At 40.1% G+C, this 21379-nt stretch overlaps 1 protein-coding gene across 3 annotated transcripts in view; it reads right to left on the reverse strand.

Annotated features, from left to right (window-relative positions):
- PRDM1 (PR/SET domain 1) overlaps nucleotides 1-21379 on the reverse strand; it is a 105347-nt gene that overhangs the window by 44072 nt on the left and 39896 nt on the right. The gene's annotated exons all lie outside the window — the stretch shown is intronic.

Genomic DNA, 21379 nt, shown 5'->3' on the forward strand with positions numbered 1-21379 from the left:
TTGAGTGTTTACAGTGAGGCCAAGCATATTTCAGTATTGTGACTGATATTTTGACACTCAGGTCAAATAACAGAAAGCCTTGGCTTGACAATACCAGTTCAGTGGCAAATTGCTTGATGTGTTTGTCAGCACTGCAATAAACTTGTGTTTAAACAATCTGCTACGCTTATCATATTTACAGATTAAAAATATGACCTTTATGAGTGAAATAAAAGAGCTCTTTTATCCCCCCTACATCTCCTCCCTCTACATTTTTAATTAAAACCACAAACCAACACACATACCCATCCTTCTTTTTGTAATAGTTTGGGATTCCACTCTCAAATACTATACAGATAAAACAAATCTTAATGTGTTAGCGATTCACAGGGCAGTAAATTCTCCTTTCCAAACCTGCCATCTTCATTAAAATCTTATTTGCTTGGTAATCTCCTTTGATCGCTAAAGTTATAAGAAGCCCCCTCCTCTGTTTTTGATACTACCAGTGTAGCTTTTGGCCAGAGAGCGTGATGAATTAAATGTATGACAGATATGACAGGTGAGGAGTGCTTGGAGAGGGCTTAAACAGCAGGGATAAGACAAAGCCCCCATTTAAGAACAAAACCCCTACCCGATGGCTAGCCCGTTAATGACCAACCACTCTATTTGTCCTGGTGGATGAGGAGCAAGCTGATACTACAGACAAAGCTTTGTTAGCCACAGGGCTGTTCTTCAATCAGGCCACACAACCAACTAATTGAAATGCCCGGTTTTTCCCCCTCGGGATTTGATATACAAGCTAGGGGGTTTGTAGGTATACTCTTTTTTTTTTCCCCCCCTCCTATAATATATTAATTCAGCCATCACAAGTTTACAGCTGGACTAAGTGGAATTACAGCATATAAACCTGAAAATCTATCTGCAGGGATCCAGCTAAGCCCTGGAGAGAGACAAGTCCAGCAATACAAATCCAAGGAATTTTGGAAGTCAATCCATTAGGATTACTAGGCCTTTGATTTTGGAAGTCGCAGGCTCAAAACAGGGAAGCAATGAACTCTCAATCTTCCTTCATTTTAGCCTCTTTTCAGAGGACTTACTGACCCCATTTTTTCTGTTAAAACACATTTATAAATGTGGGCAGAATTATATTGGGTTCCCATTATATTTGCAGTGAAGGAAGACATGAAAATACCTGCTTTCCTGAACTGATAGTTAACATGCCCTTTAAATTTTTCTGTGTATCTTCTACATATTTAGTGACTACAAGCAAACTTGTCACCCTTCTCATCAGCTAAAGACCACTCTCCCCCCCTTTAAAGTTTATGTTAACTTTCAGCATGCTATGCTGTACCTAAATGAGGCGTTTCAGGCCCTAGTTACTTTAAACCACAGGCTGCCTCCCAGAGGTGAAGAAATCTCTGTGCCCCCTGCAGACCAGGATTACATTCTCAACGGGCAGTCTCTCACTGTAGCCTACAGATCTGCGGTTAGCAGAAGGCCAGCAGCTTCCTGAGGTAGATGCCAAAGCAATATTCATTGCTAAACCCAACTGCTACAGAAAAATTAGATCATAGGGATGCAGCAATCAATCTGACGTTATCATTGCTCTGGATATAATGGAAAACACTAACTGAAGCAAGAAGAGTCTTCACTTTCAGAAAAAAATAAATTTTGATCATTTTGTTCCTTCCTGTCCAGCCCTCAGTGTAGCTGAATCACAGGTGCTGGTATCAGGAAATGTTGGTTCTGTTCTTAGCTCTGCCACTGGCTTCTTACATGGCTTCTGGCATAACTTGTACCCTCTCCGTGCCTCAGTTTCCTTATATAAAAATGCAAATATTCCTACCTATTTCAGAAAGAGTGTGGTCTAGTGGTTTAAACCACAGAATCAAGACATCTGAATTATCAAACTGAATATGGTATCAATTTCTGCTGTGGCTTTGAAGCAACTACCCTTACCTATCCAAGGGGTCAGCTTCCCCTGGAAAATGTTGAATGGCCAAAGCCTAGGCTTTCTGGTAGAATGTGTGTGCTATTTTTCAAGTGAGTGGTATTTCTGGCTGGATGAGAGCTCAACCTCACCTTGCAGTCCTCACCATGCAGTAAGACCGCTTACCTGGAACAGAAAAGAAAAGACAGTCCAAGCTACAGCAAGCAAAGCTTTTGGGAGCTGCTCTTGCTAGCAGGCTATGGTGACTGCCTCTCCAAGCACTTGTCCCCAGGCCACCCAGCAGAGCTGGCCTGACTCTGCCCCAGCCATTATGGTCCTAATTCAGCATGTGGGGGCGTAAGGCTCAAGTCCCAGATCTTCATCAAGTGGGACAAAGGGATGAAACGATAGCTTTCCCCTTCCCCAGGGAGCACTTTGTAACTTTTGGCTATTTTGCAGCAAACCAGTATGTCTCTCACGCTCTCTCCTCCTCCACTTTTGCTTCATGAAAACCTCCCCAAAGTTTTGAGGCCGTTCCACTCAGAATAAGTAGCAATTTGAAAACTTTCACAAGGCAGAAAAAGCATTTCCTGCCTGGAAATGGCCCTCTAGCTCATTGGACATTTGCAAAGGTTAATTAAATAACGCTTAGATATTCTTAATATTCAAAGCCTCAGACAAGTGGTAAGTGCTAATGTTACAAAACACAGAAGAGTCATTCAGAGAGAGTAACCTTACAGAAATCTAGAGAAAAATATTGTTAACCTCACAGAAATACACATTTCTTCACTATGGACTCTATTAAAGCTAGACAAAGTTGTTACTGGTACCATCACTGACCTCATACTGAAAAAGACAGACTGATTTTTAGGAAAAGACTATAGGGATTCAGATCAATAAATTAAGGGAGGAAAAAACCCCAAAAAGCATTAATCTAGGGTATTTTGGTTTTGAACACGCAGATCTGAACGGAAGCTGCGTTTTTTTAGACAGCTTTCCGATCTCCCTATTAGATATAATGTTATAGTCTTATTACACATGTTGCCTACTAGATGTGCTCTGACTTTTATAGATGTCAACCCCATTTCTTAATTCAAGACATTTGTCTCTTGTGATCTCTGCGCCTCTGGGTTAGAGTTCCAGTCAAAGAGGTGAGCCAGCTCATATCTGCAATGCAGCCATAAAATCCTTCGGCGCTACATCCCCGAAAGCTGCTGCTGCCCTGCGAAAAGGCCTGGATTTTGTCTGTCTGCAGCTCAGCACCCAGAAAGGACATTTTGCAGAAGGGCTTGGTGGACATCCAGGAAAACTGCTTTCAGGACCTTATCTGAAGGACAATACTTAACTTTCACCACCTGGGCCTGGCCCCTGAAAGGAAACAGTCACACTCAATTATTGTCTTTTTCTAGACAATTACTATTTAATCAAACCTCCAGCTGATATTAACTGGTGGAAAAAAGGCTATTTTTAGTCAGGACAGTGATTCCCCCTCACTCCTTTCATCTATGAGTAATGTATTTCCTTTTGCTCTCAGTACCACAAACCAGTCCACACCAGATGCTCAGTATTAGGTAAAATTAAAAATGTGGGCATCATACCCTTTGAAAGATGCTTTGAACTCAAATTAATATACCTAAACCCACTATTTAAATTAAAGATATCCTGTCTCTCTGCTGTGTAGTTTTCCCTTTTATCAGAATGGGAATTTTAGTCCATTTAAAGGTTTTTTGGTTCAGCTCCACAGACCACGCTTTGACTTAACAACACATTGTAATTTCCTTTTAGCCACAAGAATAAAGGAAATGTATAGAAGCAACACCATAATCTTGTCAAGCACCCTCTTTCGTTTCCCTGAACAAGCCTGTTTGAGAAAATGTGAAGCTTAAGATTTTTAAGATGTTATCTGGAAGATGTTTAGATCATGGAGTACTTTTATTGAAAACAGACATATGTGTTTTTATGCATCTACTGATGCACCCACACACATAAAATATATGCCTACTAAATTCTTTTATGGACAAGAACAGAGCAGTCTGCAACCTGCAGAGGTTTTGCAGAGTTCAATCCCCTTGCCTCAGCATTTTACCTTTTCTAGACTTTTGCCCAGAATCTGTGCTTATACTTGAGAAAGCCCCACCAATTCTCACACCCAGGGAAGTAACCGGGGAGCGCCTGCACCCAGACTCATCTGTGAGCAGGGCTCTCTACCTGCTTTCAGAAGCAAAAATGTGGGAGCAATGTAAAATGCATCAGTTTCTCATGTACCTCTACGTATATATAAGAAATGGGCTCCTGCACTACCTGTGCCATTTATTTGCATTATTAATCTTTTTCAAAATGCCATGATTTGAATGTAACCGCTCCACTTCTGCAGAGCTACAGGACTCGATGCAGTTTGCTGAACATACTCAGACTTTGTATTTTATAAGCAAACACCATCCTTCACATTCACTCTATCCCCTCTTGTTGTCACCTTTGATGTCACTAGTGACAACACAGTCACTGAATACGGGCAGAGGTACAAGAGTTGCCTCTTCCCTTTTTGGTGCTGAGCCACAGAGCTGTAAGCACCATGGCAATGGGGATCTGGCCTTGTTTTAGCCCTGGGGGCACCCATATGTGCACGAGATGATGCTGCCTCTGGAGACCCCGCGGTCTTGTCTGGACCCTGGCAGCTTCTCTGAGGAGCCAGTGAGGCACTGGAGGGTAGCCTGGCCCTGGCCACAGCATGTGGAGAGGAACCTGCCAGGAGAAAACCCAACCACCAGGCTGGAGAAACCGATGCTGAACCCGCTGTACTGAGTGAGGGAGAGGTATTAGTTGGCAGCACTAACGATGCCCAGAAAACATACTTCAAGACAAAGCAAAGGGACAAGTTAAGCATCTGCGATTTCTCTCAGTGAGGGCTCGACAGTGATAGTAAGGCAGTTTATCCCCAAGAGCTTTCTCCTCGCTGGAGGTGTTGAGTTAACTGGCGGTGACCTCCCACTGACCCACAAGCAGCATCTGCAAGTGGTGCACAGTGGTGGCAGCCAGGAAGCACTTCTCCCAAACAGTGCCCTTTCAAAACACCACTCCAAAAAGCAACAGCTGAGGTGACCCAGGAGTCAGCCGTCCAGCCACATCCAGCATGGAGGACGTCTCCTTTCACCCTCCTGGGGTTTCATCCATCTTCATTTGCTTTTTCTTGCTGCCATTTCCTCTGACTTTTCAAACTTGGGACACTGGTAGCTATTATTCATTCTCAGTTCTTACCAGCCACACAGCAAAGAGCTGCAGCTTTCTATCAATAAATACCACATCAGTAATTACTTGCCATTATTTTAATCGCTGATTTTTTCTGCTCAGGTACCTCTTGAGCAAAAGCAGGTTTTACCACATTATTACAGTTTAGACTTCTGAGAGAAACATCTCAATGCAATTATTAAACATCACTCTGGGTAGCCGCAAAATAACTTGCTAATGAAAACTCTGAACAGGAATGAAAATATAACTGAGGTATGAAGAAAGTAACTGTCCAAAACATTTGAGGTTAAGCTAGTACAAACAAACATCTTCACTGTTTTTGTCTATAAAAAGGGTGAAGAGGTGAAGCAGCAGGACTTATCCCTTCCACCATGAACAATGGTGTCAACAGCAAAGGCTCACCAAGTTCCAGCTATAACAAATCACTTAGCTCTGTGTAATTCCAATAATTTCTGTCAGCAACATGCAAAAGTGCACAACTGGTACTCAGTTGACATCAATTTGAGTAATCTTGTTCCCACATTTAGTTAAGAGGAGACTGATAATAATACATTTTGGCTTCAGAGTGGGGAGGTATAAAGTTAGCCCTACCCTTCCTCTCCACTTCTGGGTGGTTCAGGAGGGATGGGGGAGAAAAGGAGCAAGTTGGGGGGAGAGAATTGAGGGAGAGATGGAAAAGCGAGCAGGAGTCCTGGTAGCAGATTTGGGTGTGGGATCATGTTCTCCATTCTAAGAATAGACCGCAAAACCTCATACCTGAACCCCTCTTCCCCAAACATGAGAAGGCAGACTGTCCAGATTGCATTAGTGGACAACAACGGTGGGAAAGGCATACAAACGCACAGCCGATGACAAGAATTTCTCAGCTCAATAGAAAAGACAGAAAGAGTCAGAGATTTTGCGTAAGAGGAAGAGATAGAATGACTTCCCCAAGGTTTCACTGAAAGCAGACAACAGGGACAGGAGCTGAACCCACATGTCCTGAATCACAGCCCTTCGTCTCAATCACAAGACCCTCCTTCCTCTTGTATCTTTTGCACTATCTGGGGCAATCAAGAAAAAGCCTGCCTTGCCCTCACAAATCAAGAACTGAATACTAAACCTATAAATCACCTGGAAAATTCAGATGTCTTGATGGAATGGCAATGGGTTCCAAAGAAATAACAAACCTTGCTACTGCTCTGGATGGAAGGTGTCATTTCTTAGGCTGGTCATCCATGCTGAATCAAGACCAATTTAGATGGCAATAGGTTAGAAAATGCAGAGCCTTTCCTAGAAAAGATGCAAAAGAGCATGTCTACATCATGCTGTAAAGCCCACAAAGCCAGCACCAAGCCTGCTATCTGTGGAAAACTGCAGTGTTGTGAGGGACATTGCTGCATCAAGAAAGCAATGCAGATGCATTACAGCTCAGAAAGGCACACAAATTTAACTCCAGAGACATACTTACACTGTTTCTAAGGCTATCTCAATCACTGCTCATACCCTTAAGGGCTGCTGAACCTTGTTTGATTATACAACGCAAGCATGATCTTTCTTGCTTTCTGGCTTTGCCAAGGTTGGGAAAGGACATGGTTGTGCTCTATATGTCATGGGGTAAACAGCAAGGAGCTATTTCTTGAGCTTTTTCAGCTGAAGATTTTCACAGAAGAACAAAACTGGCCTGAGCAAGTTAAGGTCAGAAGTTCTTTAGTCTGAGAGGGGCTTTTCCATTACAGCGGTGGGGCAAAAAACCCTAGCCTTGGTATGACAGGCCTTGTTCATTAATAATTTTTTTATGAAGTTGCCTTTCCCATCAGGAGACTGGGCTGACTGACCAGGGAGACCTCTTCTAGACTTACCTTTTCTAGCAAATCTTCTAAGATATTTCTGAGAAATATTATTACAATGTTCTAGACATTCAGGTACTCCTAGAAGGATGAACTAGCAAAGCATTACACATACGTTTTTCAGACCAGACTATGCATCATAAAACAATAGAGATTTTTTCTCTTTTGGAGAAAATTCTAGCTGACTGAGCAGTATACATGCATATGCGTGCCCATGAACACACATAATTTTCAGTATCAAGACCATCTTCAAGCAATTTCTCACTTTTATAATGCATTTATTTTATGTAAAACAGATGCATGTCTTTGGGGTAGGCTTTGTCTTTTAGTCTTATATTGTGAACACCCCTTTTAATTAAAATGAGAAATACAAACTTCCTCATCTAGTTCCAAGCCTGAAGCCCACTAGCACAAGCAGCCATCCGCAGATTCCGCTGGAACCCCTTCAGCATCCCACAGAGTCTGCTGGCTGAATTCAGGATCTTCGGACCTGTATAAATTGGTGCAGCTCCACTGGACTGAGCCCCTTTATACCACATGTAAAGAAGCTGAACTGGTAATGATGTATCCAGCCTGAGTTCCTTAAACAAGTCCTGAAGCTCCATCATAGATTGCTACATAATACCTGAACAGCTGATGAGAATGCCACTCTCAGTGACAACACCTTTTAAAGTCACTGCTATGTGCTGTGCCTAGTGGGATGAAGAACAACTAAATGAGTGAAGTAGCAAACATTACAAATGGAGATTATCAAACTGCACTAGAAGTTAAGGGGGGGGGGGGGGAAACACTGAATATTCCTTAATGCAAGATTATTCAGACCTAACTAATTAAAATACGGGGGTTTTAAGTAGTCTTCTCTTTTCTTCCCATACCCAAATGAAGGCGGAAGCAAGCATTTCCTTTCCCGATGATGGAAGTGATACCAAGTATTATGTTTGTATTATGTGAAGTTCCTCCCATCCATTTCTGCTGAGTTAATGTTGTCTGACTTAAATGCGATTAATAAAAGCAGGCTGTTAAGTTCCAACAAACTAAAACCTTACAAGTTTATAGACACAGTTGCTTCAGGCTCCTCCTATGGTTGGTCAGACAGGGTGTCTTTCGAATGGACTCAAAGGAACACATTTCACACCTGTCAGGCCTTGATTTAACATCCCTGCTAACTGCACTTTAAGAACAGCCGATTAGTTCTAGTTATACAAGCTTCCACGGGTAAGGGGGAGAAGCAGCCTGTTATCACCATCAGGACTCATTGTTCCCCTGAACAGAGATTTGTGTTCCACACTGTGTGTGCCTCAGCAGTTTGACTGGAAGCCCTGCTGCATGCCACGGCAGTGATGCCTTTATCCTAGTCCTGAACTTGCTTTAATGGCAATGGAGACAGTAGAGGTGACCATGAACATAAAAGGAAAATAAACTAATGCTACATTGAGGTTACAAAGCCTAACACCCATTTTCAAGCTAGAAGTGGTTTGCTGAAATTTCCTAATTATCCCAATTTATTTTTTGTTTCCTTTTTGCTCTAAAGGGACAGTACTTCACCTGTAATAAAACACTAGCTTCTGCAAGTGAAAAAAAAGCCCAGTAATGTTGCTGAATTTGCAAAAGGGGATAAGTAAAGTGCTGGCCTTGAAGCAGCAGCCTGAAGAGTGACAACTGCAGCGCCAACACCACCAGTGGGATGCTTGAAAACAAGTCAGGGACCAAGGGTTAGTCCAGCCATTCGAATGTGACAGGAAGGCTAGTTAATAAACACCAGCTAACCCCTTCAATTACAGCAATAAATTGTTCAATTGGTTAAATGTCCACAGGTTCTGCCCCAAACACTGCTGTGAACTGTTTAATTGGCAAACCCTTGCATCACTGGACAAACAGATCTTGGTGAGTGCGGGGGTGCGGGGGTGGGGGGGTGGGGGTGGGCATGGAATGCTTGGCCACTGGAGAGCGAGGGGTGCTGGTGTCCCGTGCAGCTCGCCTTTGCAGGGCTCGCCTCTGCAGGGCTTGCCTTCACATCCCACAACCTGCAATGTTTTAACAGCTCTGAAGATTAATAATTCATTGCTGCCTATTTTTAAAATAGAATTAAGACTACAGGCCAAATATGCCTTAATCACCATTCTTTCTGCATCAGTTTTCCGTATTTCGGTAAGATGCCCCACAAATTGCCTGCCAAAATATTACTTTTATTATTTTTATTATTTATTTTTATTATTTTTATATTATATATGTTATATATGTGTTATTATATAAATAGTAACAAAATGTATTGCCCATATCGCAAGCTGTGCATGCAATATGGGTTATGCAGTACAAGAGATGCCGAGTACCTGCATGCTGTACAAGACAGACCTGCAAATTAAAAGTCAGCAGGCCTATTTCTTCAAAATATTTAACACACTAAACTTCAGTTTATCTCACTAAGAGTTAAGAACATTCAAAGCCTTGTTAAAAAATTTTGGCACAAAAGAAGTTTTTGGTAAAAGCTATTCTATGAAAAAGAAAGCTACTTCAGGTGAATAAAGCAACAAGTTGACCACTGAGGAGCAATTCAGAGTTAAAGACATAAGTTGCCTTCACTGGACCTTTGATCACTTGGATGAACCATTGATTCTACATACTCTGTACTAACTAAAACCCACACACTGATGCACGGGAAATACTATGTTGGTTTTAAAATTTTTATATTAATTAGATCCGTTTAGAGGAATTTCATGTCTGAAAAACAACCAATCAAAGGAGATGAGTATTATTTGTTATGTTTACACAATGAGGAGGAATTGCATTTCCCTACTGAAATTTTTTTAATGAACTAATTTTTAATAGAGGTAAATTTGTCACAGTTGGAAGTAAAATACATACAGTGTTTGCCTGTGGAAAGCTGTAAGTGATCGCTCCCTGTCCTAGCAAAAGTATTTCTTTGGAAAAGGGCTTTAGGCAGAAATGTTCATTTAGAAACACATTTTTTTGTAACATTGAGGAAGTCTACCACTTTGCCTGAGAAGCCTGGATCCTCAAAGGTTATCTAGCACAGATAGGCAATTCAGTTTATTGGGGGAGGATGAGGCTGGACTATGTCCCACTCTCCACTCTGCAAAAACTCACAGATTGTACTGTTGAACCCGAACTCAGGATGTTTCTTCTGGCTGAGCTCGCTGGCTCCTGGGAGTCCTCTCCTGAGCACTATCTTCTCCCAGTGAGCTACCTGGAGAGCATCAGCACCTAACTCAAGCTTGAAGATTCTCCAGTGGGTCCACATCCACTCTGGGAAATAGGCTGAGCAATATGTTATTGTCTCACGTTTGAGGACATAAATGATCTTACTTGATTTAGTCTGCATGTCTTGCAGAGTGAAGCAAAGCAAACTAACTTCAGAAACACAGTAAGACTTCCGTTGACATCAGTAGTCACTGGGTCAATCTTGTACAAAGTATTTAGAATGCAAATTTTAATCTTTATGTTGCCAGACACCAGCAGAGAAAAAATGCTGCAAAGGGACCATTTAGGACCCTTCACTGCTAACAAATTACATCAGTTACCTCATGTTTGTATGTGGTGCTTACGGTTAAAAGCAAGTTCTGTTAAATCAGTACCATTAAAAGCAACGTACTCACTTAAATAGCTTGCTGAATCCAGGGGTTTAATGTTTGTGCCTCAGGAGAGGACAATTTAGAACTTTTTTTTTTTTTTTTGGTAGTACTAAGCAAATTAACATCTCTGAAAAGTCTCAGGGTTTCAGGACAAGCTTTCAGTTGACACCGATTAGCATAGCCTCACTGAATTAAATAGACTGAAGCAATTCAGGCCATTGAGAATCCACGGGGGCAGGGTGGAGAGAAACTGCAAATTAGTAAAAGAATAGAGAACACAATACCAGCACTGATGTCCTGGCACACAGGCTTTTATTCTGGAGATAGTTTACAAGCAGTTCGTAACCTTTGGACTCCAGACAGTCTGTAGAACCAACAGGAGAAGGTTCAAGATTTGTCTGAACTTTCCATCCAGCCCCGGCACTGTCAATATTTGGAAGCTGTACTGGAACTCATAAAGCCTCCATAAAATGGATGTTAGTGAAACAAAAAAAAAAAATATCTGAAACTTGCATAACTCTGCTATGCTTAAAGAGGCACTTCCTAGCAAAATAGCTAATGCATTTTTGTCTTAACAAACACGGAGTCCAAAACCAGCCTGTCATTCCAGATTCCTGATTTCAGATTAACTTCAAAAATTTTGATTTATAATGTTAAACTTTCTGCAGTTAGTAGAATAATTCACAGAAAGAGTCTGTGATTTTTCTGCCTAAGAAAAAAGTTACTGCAGAATTGACAAAACAGGCCTGTCAATATCTCATTTATCGGTTTAAAATATCTTCACTTTTATTTCATTCTCCATTATAAATCAAATCAGTTATATCAAACTATACTCATGTATGAATGAGTCTGTCAAGAAAAATTACTTCAACAAAATAACTTCAGGCTACAAATTAAGGTTTTGTTCTTTGATAGTAATTTTAAAAGACTAAATAAGAAAAGATTTACAGCTATGTATTTTATTTTGTGAATGAGTCCTAAAATAATCATTATGTACTCTAGAGGCTTTTCTGACATATTAACTAGAAACTGACATTTACTATTAACTTAATTGACAGACCTTTTGTACAACCACAGTCAAATTAAGTATACTGTTAATAAACCACACAAAAATAAAAATTAGTTATCTTTTAATTATCTCATAATTTTGTTTCTTGCCACATGTTTAATGGTCTAAGTCACAGGGAACTTAACTGAATTAAATGTACTTACACCAGTGCAAGGATAACCTAAATGAAGAGGGGGTTGAATACCCAACGTTTTAACAAATAATTTTTACCTGGTCAATAAAAATACCTTAAAAGCATCAAATTCTAAACTTCTGTCCTAAACAGAGGCTTCTATTGCAAGTAGTGGATGCTATAAAGTTATAAATCCATTACTTTATTCAGAGCTAACAATCTCATTTGTTTGTACAGGTAGGTCACTTAATTCATCAAAGGAGGAAAAGTTAGTCTGAAAAAATAATCATGAAGAGACAATTTCTTAAATACTTAATATATCACCCACTGCCCACGGTCAAAAAACTGAAACACCAACTTCATCTGCCATAACAAAACAAAATACATTGGTTTTGCTCTAGATGTGCTTTTGAAGCCTTTCATGCTGAGTTCTGGGTTTCTACCCATAGGAATGAATAATTTGCTTATGCTCAACAAAAGCCTCTATTTCTTATTTCATATGCATAGAGGGGACTTGTGTTTGCCATAAAAAAAAAAAAAAAAAAAATAAAAAAAGAGAGACAATTACAAGTCATCCAGAACCAGTGTTTTTCTAACAGTTCAAGAACTGTTCATAATAAAGATGCTAACTCAACCCATTTGTAAGCCAAGATGATTAATCAAGCTGACCATGCAATGCTATCACTGCAAGAACTGTGCTTGGGTGAGAGGTCTCTCCCATATATAAAATGCACATTTTTGCCTTGGTAAAAGTTCAGAAAACAAGACTGTCAATCCCATATGCCTTATGACAAGCAAATTCCACAAAATTTTCAAATCCCCCAGCATATAAGCAAGATGCACAGTTTTGACTCACCTGATCTATTAGGTTTTTGCCTTGTACAGAAAGCTCAAAGTTTCAGCACTATCTTGCCCCTGCATGCACTGCACAGAGTATCTCCACATAGTAACCTCCTGCGTAAAGCATGATCTTGCCTATTTCTCTCCCCTTTCTCAAAGCATGAAAGCAAAGTTACGCCAACTATCCTGAGAAGCTTTATACTGCACCAAGCACCTGTTCAGACAACAGTCAGTTAAAAAATCAAAGTAACAGCTGAGTTGAGGTCAGCCACCCTACAAACTTCAGGACATACTCGGAGACCCCACTACCCTCATCCCTCCCATCTTTATTTGAAAATAGCAGCTCTGGTAACGTGATGCCATCCTTCCCTTCCCTGTTTGAGCAGGCAGTGAAAGCCCTCCCGCTGTCTTCTACTCCTAAGAAGAAAGCATTAAGTCTCCAACCTACACTAGCCTGTCTGCAGAAATAAGACAACTCATCCCACACTGATAGCTTTGTTCAAGGAGCACAGGTTCAACAGAGCCGGTTTAACCATTAGGTTAACTATTAGCTAGCACCCCTACAGATCACGTTACACTCACTATGCATACTTGTTAAGGTATCCTTTAAACGAAATTTAGTTTAAGACAAGCACTCGGGTTAGTCAGTCTTCTCTGAGCACGGCTAAAGGGTAACATCGACTGCCCCAACACAGAGCATCATGATGCACACTGAGCTTGCCTTAGAACAAGCTCCATGTTTGTAGAAACAATGGCTGTAAATCACTTCATTTACACAACTCAAACATTTATTACCAATACAAAAAATTCTCCAAGGGAATTCATGGGCACTAAAAACTTACATTAGGTGTTCACAGATTTAACGAATGTCCTTAAAACCCGTTCATGCAAACATTCCTCTTCATTCATCCAAAAGCTGCTCAAATTTAGAGGCTGAAAACAGCAGCTGTCTTCTAAAAAACAGTGTAAAGTTACCATGGTTTTTCAAATCTTTTTTTCGAGAGTCTCACAAGTTACTTACGCTGGTCAGTAAACTACTTAGTGCTGCCATTATTATTAACCGTATTAACCTAAAACTTGACAAAAACCTTAGCTGCAATGATACTCTGTCACATCACACAAATTATTTTGTCAAGCTCAAAGCGTAAGTTTTATTATTATGGACTTTTATTACAAAACCATCTAGAAGCCATGAGCAAGAGCACCATGCCAGGCATCACACAAGCATGTAGAAAGAAACTTCACCACCTCAAAGAGTTTGCAATCAGATAGAGAAGGGAGACATAAAGTGAAACAAGGTAAGTGGCATTACCTTCACTTCACAGGACAAATAGAGTATGTATTGAGGCTTAGAAAGATTAAGCCCCTTCTGCAACTATAGACTTAGCACAGCAGCTATTACCATTACAGGGCTTTTTACACATGCCAGGGCTTACCAGCACCAGGCCTGAAACACGAGGGATTGTCAATCTCCATTAATTTAGTGTAAAACAGTTGCAGGAACGGAACACACATCTCCTGTCCTACCCACAATTCTAACAACCCCAACTTTACCCCTTTTTACACCTATACCCCCTTGTTCCTGTGACAGTTGGTGCTACCCTGTTCCTGGTTTATATTAATTCAAGATCCAAATCTAGTGCCTAGCTTTTCAATCTTTGTAGCAAATAAGATTAATTTTTAATTTTAAGGCCCTGAATCAGCAAAACATTCAACTACGTGCTTAATTCTATCCCTATTCAGTAAAGTACTTAAGTATTTGCTTAATTCTCATTTACTCCGCTGAGACTTGAACATGTGCTTAAAGATAAGCCTCTTCTTAAGTACTTTGCTGAACTAGGGCCTAAACTGTGACCTAGGAGCCAGGAAGAAAAGAAAAAAATAGATCAATAATGTTTAGTGTTATTTCCTCACAAATATTAAGCTAGCTGAAAGAAAAAAGATTAAGAAAAAATAAAAATAAAACTCACTTTGATTCAAGCAGTACGTACAGTTAGTACAGCTGTTTTATGGGAAAAGACAAATTTTATAAAATCCTACTAAGAAATATCTCATTAAAAATTACTTCTTGTTGCCCATTTACATCTACAAACATGCATTATAGCAATGTGTTGAACCAACCACTCACTCTCAGTTACATTACTGGAATCTTGGAAGTTTTTCAAGCTAGGTACCTGATGATTAAGTATAAAAAAAAATTTAGAGCAGAATCCAATTTATTGAGTACAGGTGAATAGAATTCAGTTTTGTATTATCTTAAGACACAAATAATGGAGCCATTGGGAAGATACAAGGGAAGGGACCCCATGGTAAAAGCAAGAAGAAAAATAAGATACTCTTGTACTCCCCTAGGAAGAAACCGCTAGAGTTTAGTCATCATCAACTGAAACGATGCAGACACTGTGAAATACATTCCCTTGCAAAAAGGTCTCATCATGAGTGGATCCTTGGGCCAGCATGGAGATAATACAAGATCAGGATCAATGAAGCTCTTGGCAGGTAGGGGAAAATGTGTCTACACATCTAAGCTCAGGCTTAGATAGCAGAGATGGCAAAGTATGACATTTTTTCAAAAAATCCAAATATACTGGCTACTGACTCATTTTCTTATGTATTTGTCTGCCCTGCCCTTACGACCCTGAATTATTCCATAAAGCATGCTTTTCCACTGGTAAGAAACTAAACGGACCAAACATACCCTTTTTACTGCAGGCTCACTGTTCAAACTAAAGCTACCTTGCCTGTTTCAAGGATATCAGTATCAATTCAACTAACATGGCCAGCAAATATTGGTAAGCTACAAGTCAGGGAAAATACCTGCAGATGAAACTGAAGTTCTGTTTCTTCCAATAATGCATTTCTTACCATTTCACAAGTTGGTCAAGCCCAAGTACTAAAACTGAATACATAGTGTGAAACTGTAGAAAGATGCTTTCACTATGTATGTGCCCATGCAACTGGAACAGGATGCTCCAGATGATTTCCACACTCAGAGAAACTGGTCCTTAGCATTTTGCCAGGAGAAGGGCCCTTCTCACAAATGGAGACCAAACACATGTCACTAGCAGGTCTCCTCTTAGCAAGTCTTTCATGTCAGCTGCTGCTGCTCTTCCTTCAGGAACTGCAGTTCCTCTGTAGCTGGGGTCATTGTTTTCATCTACCTTTTGATTTCTAGCAAACGGGAATGCTATTTAATCTTTGCAATTCCTAAGTTACACAGATGCTTAACTTCGTGCAGTGTGAATGGTTCCACTGAAGCTTGAACTACAGAGCATAAAGCTAAAACATATGCCTAAGCGCCTGCAGGATTGGGGCCTAAAAACCTGAGTATTTACTAGCTATTACCCTTTTGATGGATCCATCCCACTATAACAATGGATAAAAGTGTTTATAAAAAAAGCTTTGAAGCTGAGAGATACTCTGTAAGTACATGTGTGGGGTAGGGGAAGTGGAAAGGGCTAGAGACACAGATTGCATTGGCTGCCCTGATGTTTGCCATAGAAACCACACATCATTATTAGCAGCTGTAGGATTAAGAAGCCTCTGTGGTTGAGGTAGTTCCTCATATTTTGGATGAGTGCTGCCAGATAGCAGAGGGTGCAGTTTCTCAGCTCCCACCTCAGTTCAGTCCTCGAAAGGAACATGCCCCACCCGGACACACCATTCCGTGGAAGGCTCTGCTGCAGTAATACTCACACTCACCATCAATGCGCACAGCCACCCCTGTCGACATGGCCTTTGTCTCTCTCCTGTCTGTGTGGCAGTGGTCATGGCCAACGGCTAAGACAGAGGACGGCGAAGGGATGAAAAATGTTTATCTGTATTCCCATCGTCAGAAGGGTAGGAAAGGTCACCTGGTGCTCCCCTTCAATCACACGAGAGCCAGGTACCTGCCATCCCCTCGTGAGCTGCCAGGGCTATGGAGGTATAAAATATTTTCCAACAAAAAGAAACTGGATCACTTGCCTGGGGGAGCTGTAACATTTATTCCAACAACAATGAAAGACGGCTTTGATCACTGCAGCAGCCATACGTCTCTGATTGCAGACAGCAAGCCCACCTCAACACAGTTACAACGCATGTACCAGTCTCCTTCCTCCCACCAGGCTGGATGTCAGGCTAATCAGTTTGATCTGACAGATTTTAATTAAATTAATTAAGGCCTTTCTGAATAGACTTGATTAGTGTTCCACAGAGGAATCTCTTGTGAAAAGAAACCCTGTCAGGAAAGGCACTAATATTTTTCTCCTTTCACAATGATAAGTTTCTCGGGTTGGTATTGGATTTTTTTACACCATTAATAAAAGGGCTTCATAAACACACAGCATATGATGGTTTTTGAAGCTTGACACCCCATTATATTAAATTAACAATAGCCTACAAAAACCCAGAAGATATTCATGTTCTCCTTCAAGCAATTTTATTATGCTGCAGTTACTGCCAACTCTAGCATTTCAAATATGACCTCTTACTTGGATTTAAACAGAAATACACAAAATCAAGATGCAAAACAATCCTTATCACTTCCAATCAACCTTCTCAGAGTGGCTGCTTGCACAAACATGGGAAACTCAGCACGTGTAGAAATGCTGTGTTGCTAACACTGTGAGAGGCCACCTTGTTCCCCACATTGGCTTGTGCAAGAACAAAGACAATTTTTGTTCAATAGGACTTGACTGAGATTGTGCTGGCATCACTTTGAAAGAGTGCAGTATGGGCAAAACCCCCTCCTGTCTGCACGGATGCAAGAGCATGACCAAGTCAGGAGGCATCATCTTGCTTCCCACACCACACTTGCAATCTGCAAAAGTGCTGAAGCTTGAAATCCCCTGGTGCTGGTAAAAGACAAGTGGTCACAGTCACACTGTTCACAAAAGATGTCCCATCACCTGAGGCAGCCACAGCTAGTGCATGCTAAGTAGCACGTCCTGCAGCTAGTAATGACCACTGCTGTATCACAGCTAGTCAAATGGACGTGTGCTTCTGAAGCCTATTAAAAAGTGACATGAAATCCCAAGTTTACAAATAGAAAAGCTCATTGTACTGTATTTACAGTAAGGGCATCCTTGACTAGATGATAACCATAAAAATGCAGGTAATACTTACAGATAGTTTAAACTAAATGTACTTTGAAAAACAAACTCACCTCTGAATATTTTTTTTTTAATTTTTTCCTTGTATACCAGGCCGAAAGTGTACTTCTCTACCCACTTCTCCTATCTCCTGTTTCTCCCCACTTTGTATGTTCAATTTAATAGTATATTAAGCTGTCCAAGCATTGCAAAGGATTTTTATTTCAACCTGAGAGAAAGCAGGAGTGATTTTTTTTGTGACTGAAAGGATGCTAAGAGATCAGGTGCTGAAAAACCACTACTTCATCTACCAACACTTTCTTTTCCTCTGAAGCCAAAGTGGTCATTCAAAACACTTCATCTTGAAGTGTCAAATGATGGTGAGTCCTAAAATTTTTTTTTGTGACACAGGTTAAACAGGGGAAGGGAACTCTGAGGTAGGAAGATACTGCATTTCAGAATGGAAGTCAAAATGAATGACAAAAAAAAACACAATAGGAAAAAGATAAAAAACCGAGGCAAACTGGGTGAAGCAATAAGCTAGAGAGAGATTAAGACACAAGGTACTCCAAGGCAGAAAGTGACTGAGAAAAACAAAAGTTAAGGCTGGTGTCCTCCAAAGAAAGAAAAGATCCTGAAAAAGAGAAAATAGTGTTAACAGGCATTCACTTTATTAAATAAGAAAGAGGAAAGAAGAAAATGGAAAGGCCATTATAAATTTTATTCTGTGCCTTTCTCATTGTTTTGATTTTTTCCATTTTATTTTCAACATATCTGTTACACTACACTCGTCACAAGAAAATTCTGTTTCTGGCTAAGTCAGTACCCATCTACTATAGTTTTTCAATAAACAAAAGCTATTTCAGCTTATCTTCTGGTTAGTTTCAATCCAGCAGACCCAAATGCATTTTCTTGTGCTATTTTCCTCAGTCTTGTGCTTTTCTGAAGTTCAAATTAATTTATTCTGAGCTTGAGCTAGTAACTAAAGTCTTCTCATTGTACTGAGATCAGATTTACAGGTCAATGTACGCATTCCACTCTCAAAAACATACCTGGTTGCAGCATCTGTTGCAGTTTTATCCTCACAGCCACACTCGGACAAGAAACAGAAATTGGCTAAAGTGTAATTCTGTTTAGTAATTTCAATGGAAACATCTATTTTGAGACTTTTTTGGCTGTGTTATAAATGCTTCAAGAAAAGAAGGCAGATGAACAAAGAGGGATAGATTTGCCTTTGCAGGAAACAAAAAAAAAGGACTTTTTTTAATAAATTATACAAAGAAAGATAGGTTGCAATAAAAAAGACACATCCAGGAAGAAGAAAGAATTCAGTGCGACTGACCTTCAAGTTCCCTCTACTCTTTCATTAACTGTCCACTGAGGTGATCCCTGGCCAAATACGGGCAATTCAGAGCCTGTCATAGAATTACAAGATGAATTAGGGACTGCTGCCACAAATTTACAGCTACCAAGGCCTCTGCTGATTAAATTTTCCCAGACTTGAAAGTAATTTCACTGGAAACACTCCTAATGTGGCCCCAAGATCAGCATCACGACAAATGAGGAAGGGGAATAACACTTTTCCCTTCCAATTATCCGGTGATTTTTTCTCCTGTGTGATTTGTAAGCAAATAGACATAATTTAAGCCAGAGTGACATGGAAGTGCCAGATCTAACATGGGCTGTTTGTGTTCTAAAAAACTTCCCAGAAAAAACTCAGTTTTCCATTCCCTTCAGGAAAGGCGACTCCTGTATTTTCTTTCAAATTCTGATTTGCACAGCTTATTAAGTAACTTCAATTATCACACCAAATAATTGTTGACTCACCACGGAATCAATTGAAAAGCTTATGTATTTGAAACTGTACACAGAAATGCTCACTACAGGTGAGTAACTTCACGTGCATGAGTTGTCATTCACTTGGTGGCACAACTCACATGCATAACTATCTGCAACACCAGGGCCTCAGATTGTAAACTCACTGAAGCTGAAACCAGATCTTATCTGCCTGTAAAGCACCTGGCAGTGCACCTATCTTTGCCAGTACATAAATTAATTATCATTAGCATCTGAATTTTGTCAGCTCCAGCATTCTCCCCTAACCTCAAACACCGAATTTCTTCCCAGAGCGATGCCTATGCACAGTGGATGATATACACGTGGATATTTAACTATCCTAGGATTTAATTTAGAACCATTTCAAATTTTTCAATACAAGATGAACATGTGTAAGACATCTGAAAAGCTTCTAAGGTCCGAGGTCTGGGTGGGGTAAGGGAAAACTTTAAAGGTAAAAAGTACACTGAATTCAAATCCTGAAATACTTTGACCTTTAAACAGAACCTTCCTCCCCTCCTGAGGTTTAAGATAAGTTCAGCAAACAAAATTTCACCCTGGGCTTGACACATAATCTGCTAAATTACTGAAGAAATAAACAAACACTCTTTCCTTTAATTTAATAATTTTAGGGGAAAGACAGACCCCACTGCTATAACTACTGGTGATGGTTTTACATAAAAACTTACATACTAGGAAAAGCACTCCTAGATTTTAATAGGAAATACAAATTTAGAAACAGTTGTGAAACAGCAGCTCGAAGATAAGGAACTCTGAACAAAATGACTTTTGGTCATCTGAAGAAAAGAATAGTAATTTTCCTTAATCGTTTCAGACTGATTGCTTCAGTTCGGTAATCTCACATTTCAATAGGTTTTTACTGCTGAGCCTACAGAAATGGGGAGGGGGGATGGGAGAGGACAGGACTGGAAGTGCCGGTCAGTTCACTCAAATCTTTTTGGAGCACCTCAGCTAGTATTTTTTAAAAGTTCTCCGGTCTTTCCTTCAGAACGCTACCTGGTATCAAAAGAAATCTAGTAGTATACAGGTTTGGGTTTTTTCCTCAGAAAAAAAAAAAAATGGAAGGGAACATTTCCATGTTTGATGATACGCTGTTAAGCAAATCTTTGTCATCAAGATAGCAGCTGGCTTTGATGCATGTGTGGATATTCAGTGCCACTTTTTCCTGCCTCCGCTTTCCCTTCTGAGGTCTAGCCTTTGCTTGTGGACTATTTAGACACCTCCTTCAAGAGGCATGAAATACTCCAGTGAACAGTGAAAGCTACCACGTGTTCACCAGACTAAAACTAAACTGAGAAGGAGAAAAAAAAACCCAAAGCAATAAAAAAAATAAGAAAAAAAAAGTAAACTCTTCACTCATTCATTTAGGTAAGACAGAAATCCTAACCTACTAACCACATGCCAGCAAAGACATTAATTTTAAGTGTAGAGCCTCTGATTAAATTACATGCTACATGAAAAGTCTGTTTCATTCAAATGAAGAAAAAAAAAAGCATTATTTTCTATTCTTGTCTGAGAGCTGCTTGGGTATGTATGGACACAAGACCTCTGCCTACTACCTTATGACACCACTGTCTAAAACCTATTTTTCTTTTATTGTTTCATAAATCACAAAAGCTCCACAAGTCAGTTTCTGGTAACACATTTTTCTTCAAATTCATAGCTGGGTCCGTTAAAAAAAAAAAAAAACTTGATGAAATTTTATTTGCATTTACCATACTTAGGCAGTGTGATGCTAAGTCTACAGTGTACAGCAATAATATTCATTCTTAAGTCACAGAAAGCAGCATGTTTTTAAAGTCCATGACAAAAAAAGCAGGGAATGTCAGATTACATCTGTTACAAAGAGAATTAC

The sequence above is a fragment of the Falco biarmicus genome, chromosome 6 (assembly GCF_023638135.1).
Source record: "Falco biarmicus isolate bFalBia1 chromosome 6, bFalBia1.pri, whole genome shotgun sequence".
Taxonomy (NCBI): domain Eukaryota; kingdom Metazoa; phylum Chordata; class Aves; order Falconiformes; family Falconidae; genus Falco; species Falco biarmicus.